We start from the raw sequence: 4626 nt of genomic DNA, 5'->3' as shown, positions 1-4626 counted from the left end.
CGTGAACATGTACGGCTGTTCTAAATCAAAGTGCATGTGAATAATGACATAATTCAGTGCCATCACCATCGTTTTGGTATTATTTGTACATTTACACTGCAAAAAAGTGGAAAATTTTTGTCTTGTTTCTGGTGCAAACATCTAAAAATTCTTAAAGTAAGAATTTAAATCAACATTTTTTAAACAAGCTAACCATATTGTCTTGTTTATGAAATAATACATCAAAAATTAGTGAGTTTTTACTTAAAACAAGCAAAGCAATCTGCTAATGGGGTAAGCATTTAATTTTGTTTTTCCTTATATGACTTAAAATGATTTAGCTTACCCCATTGGCAGATTATCTTGCTTGTTTTACCTCACTTAATTTTGACATATTATTTCTTAAATTAAGACAATATTTTTTTGCTTGTCTAGAAAATGCTTTTTGGTTTAGAAATGTTAAAACCTTTGGATTAGAAACGAGTCCAAATGTACTTAAGAAAAGCATTTTTGCAGTGTAGTGTAGTGTAGACTACTTTCAAATAAGTTTTTACATTTTTATTAAAGTTGCACTTTTCAGTATGATTTTAGAAAGTAATTTCTCTTTTGAATTAGCTTTTATGGTTTATATTTTCAGTTTATTATATTTCTTCACCTCCAAGGCAACAATAAATCCAAATTTGTCTTTAAATTGCCTTTAAGTAACTATTATTAGTTCTCACTTTGATTTTTGTTTATTATTTAGTCATTTTTAGTAATTGATTTTGTTGTTTTTTATTATTAAGATTTTTTGTTTTGTTTATATACACTATAGCTATTTAGAGCTAATTAAAATTTTTAGTAATTTCCAATTTGTAATTTTAGGGTTTTCACTAAAACATTTTTTTTTTAAATTAGCAAATACAGTTAAAGTTAGAATTATTAGCTCCCTTTGAATTTCGTATTCTTTTTAAAATATTCCCATATGTTGTTCAACAGAGCAAGGACATTTTTCACAGTATGTCTGATAATATTTTTTCTTCTGGAGAAAGTCTTATTTGTTTTATTTTGGCTAGAATAAAAGCAGTTTTTAATTTTTTAAACACCATTTTAAGGTCAAAATTATTAGCCCCTTTAAGCTAATTTTTTTTTTCGATAGTCTACAGAACAAACCATCGTTATACAATAACTTGCTTAATTACCCTAACCTGCCTAGTTAACCTAATTAACCTGCTTAAGCCTTTAAATGTCACTTTGAGCTGTATAGAAGTGTCTTGAAAAATATCTAGTCAAATTTTATTTACTGTCATCATGACAAAGATAAAATAAATCAGTTATTAGAGATGAATCATTAAAACTATTATGTTTAGAAATGTGCTGAAAAAATTTTCTCTCCTTTAAACAGAAATTGGAAAAAAATAAAAAAATAAACAGGGAGGCTAATAATTCAGGGGCCTAAAATTCTGACTTCAACTGTATATATGTTACCCAATTAATTTAGCTTTTAATAATTGTATGTGTTTGGTCAATTTTACTAGTTTTTCCCTTTTTAATACATTACTGGTTAACTTGGAGTTTTTATACAATTTTTTGTAAATATAAATTGTCCCTATTGATACACGCACTACCTGACAAAAGTCTTGTCGCCTATTCATGTTTTAGGAACAACCACTAATAGCTTGACTTCTAGTTGATCATTTGGTATCAGAAGTGGCTTATATGAAAGGCAAAAGCCTCTAGATTATGCTTATTTTACCACAATAAAACATGATCATGTCTTGATTCTTAATGATTTCCTTAGGACAGTAAGGTCTGACTTTGCTTAGACAAAAGTCTTGTCACTTAACAGAAATAATGTCCAGTATAGAATATAAAGTCATGCTGCAGTGGAAACAGAATGAATATTGTGTCTGACTCCATCATGAGCTTGGAGGACTGCATCCATACATCTCTACAATGACTCAAATCACTTCCTAATAAAGTTATCTGGAATGGCAAAGAAAGCGTTCCTGCAGGACTCCCAGAGTTCATAAAGAGTCTTTGGCTTCATCTTCAATGCCTCCTCCTTCATCTTACCCAGGACATGCTCAATAATGTTCATTTCTGGTGACTGGGCTGGCCAATTCTGGAGCACCTTGACCTTCTTTGCTTACAGGAACTTTGATGTGGAGGCTGAAGTATGAGAAGGAGCGCTATCCTGCTGAAGAATTTGCCCTCTCCTGTGGTTTGTAATATAATGGGCAGCACAAATGTCTTGATACCTCAGGCTGTTGATGTTGCCATCCACTCTGCAGATCTCTCGTACGCCCCCATACTGAATGTAACCCCAAACCATGATTTTTCCTTCACCAAACTTGACTGATTCTCTGTGAGAATCTTGGGTCCATGTGGGTTCCAGTAGGTCTTCTGCAGTGTTTGTGATGATTGGGATGCAGCTCAACAGATGATTCATCAGAAAAAATCTACCTTCTGCCACTTTTCAAATTATCATCTAGAAGTCAAGTTATTATTTGTTGCTAATACAAGTGGGATTGACGACAGGACTTTTGTCAGGTAGTGTATAGTATACATATAGCACAAACCAATGAAGTGAATAATTCGATAATATTGATAATATTGATAAATGATAATTTGCTGAAAGCAGCCTCTTTTAAAAAGCATCCCATTAAAAAAGTAATATGCTAACTATATTAGCCGCTAATAATATTAGTTATATAACTGGGATCTATATAAAACCCAAACATTATGAATCTTTAATTTGTTTTATGTTCACAACATAATTCCATCAAGTTCATTCATAGTGTTTATTTTTGTTATTTGAATAGTCATTATTAATAATACCTAATAATAGATCATCATAATGGGGTGTGTACACCTGTACACCTGCAGACAATCAGCAGATATCTGGCAGACATTAAAGCGAGTAGACTGTACTTGCTCCTCTGACCTGAGATCAGCTGCCTTCATTCACCCGCCCCCACGCCGCAGCCCCAGCGTCACTCCAGGACCAGTGTTTTTGTGCTCCGTCAATTGAGACTGATGTACTTAGGCCTCGTTGTCCTGAGGTTTGAAGTCTGATCCTGGGAAACCCGCCGCACAAAAGCCCCGCAGCACAAAGCCGGTGCACAGCTCCCCGCGTTCCCACTGTCTGTGCTCTCTGGAGGGAGGAGAGCCGAGCGGATCGCATCTCCTGCCCCAAATACAGGCCAGTCCCGCGGGAGACACCCGCCCTGACTCTGCACATGGCACTAAAGGGCTTCTTGAAGGGACAGATGGAGAGCTGAAGTGATGTAATGTTGACTTGGAGAGCGAGAAATGAAGTATACACTGTAAAAAAATGTTGGGTTTCATACAATCGATTCGGGTTCGGACAACATGAAGGAATTAAGTTAATGTCAGTTTTTACAAATTTAATCCTAGTGTAGTGTTTAAATTAACAACTCTTTTGTTATGTTGTTGACTGTTTTTGCCCCATTGACTTCCATTATAACCACATGTTTTGATTGCAAAGGCATGGCGCCATGTAATCATGCATTCCTGATTGTTGGTGGTTTTCCCTGTTGGAAAGAGGTCAGATAAGTAATTTCACTTGTTGATCATCAATTGGCAGCATTTAACCTTTAGATAGCCTTGGGCAAAAAAGGTTTCTAGCTTTCATATGGAGTAAAACAGCAGATTATGAAGTTTAAATACACTTACAATGTTTACTGGTCTGAGCTGCTTATTTTTGTTTTCTCAAATAAATCAAGGTATGTGTGCAAAGGTCTCTCTCTCTCTCTCTCTCACACACACACACACACACACACACACACACACACACACACACACACACACACACACACACACACACACACACACACACACAAACACACACACACACACACACACACACACACACACACACACACACACACACACACACACACACACACACACACAATTGTAAATTGTTCAGATCACCAAATTAAGTATAGTACTCAGTACTAGTTAAATAAACTTAAATATGTAAGTTTTGGGAGACTCCATTACTCAATTAAATTAAGGCAATGAGTTTACTCAATTATTTTACTTCAGTCAACTTATTAGGGTTTTCAGTCAGTGCAACTGATGTTTTCAAGAGTACACAAGAAAAAACAAATGGACTCAGGAAGTTTTTTTGTTCACTCAACTTCAGGCATGTATTGTTTGTTTTTGTGAGAAGTGGGGACATTACATAGGTTTCCATTCATTTTATGCAGCCCAAACCGTATATTGTATTGCCCTCACCCCACCCCACCCCTAAACCCTACCATCACAGGAGACTGTGTGCAGCTTTACTCTCTGATTAAACTCATCCTGTAGGATTTATAAGGATTTTGAGAAATGAGGACGTCACCAATGTCCTCATATTTCACCTCCTTTTTGTAATACCTGTGTCATACCCATGTCATTATACGGATTTGTGTCCTGATATGTCACAAAAACACACACACACACACACACACACACACACACACACACACACTATACTCAATATAAAAGCAAGAAACTAAGCTTTTGTTGGACTGGTGACCAACAGTACAAATGTACAAATTTGACCTGTTCCCAACAATCCAGCAACAATCAAGAATGCATGATTCTATGGTGTCATAGCTTCGCAATCAAAAAATGTGATAATAATAAAAGTCA

The 4626-nt window shown here is 35.3% G+C and overlaps 1 long non-coding RNA gene across 1 annotated transcript; it reads left to right on the top strand.

Annotated features, from left to right (window-relative positions):
* Positions 1-700: 700 nt before the first annotated feature.
* Positions 701-3845, top strand: LOC147843839 (uncharacterized). The gene is made up of 2 exons (XR_015490928.1): positions 701-1595; positions 2633-3845. It is a non-coding gene; the product is annotated as an uncharacterized LOC147843839 (long non-coding RNA).
* The last annotated feature ends 781 nt before the right edge of the window (positions 3846-4626 follow it).

The sequence above is a fragment of the Danio rerio genome, chromosome 5 (assembly GCF_052040795.2).
Source record: "Danio rerio strain M-AB ecotype USA chromosome 5, GRCz13ab, whole genome shotgun sequence".
Classification (NCBI taxonomy): Eukaryota; Metazoa; Chordata; class Actinopteri; order Cypriniformes; family Danionidae; genus Danio; species Danio rerio.
Note: the sequence above shows the minus strand (reverse complement) of the source record. Positions and strands in the feature narration are given on the sequence as shown.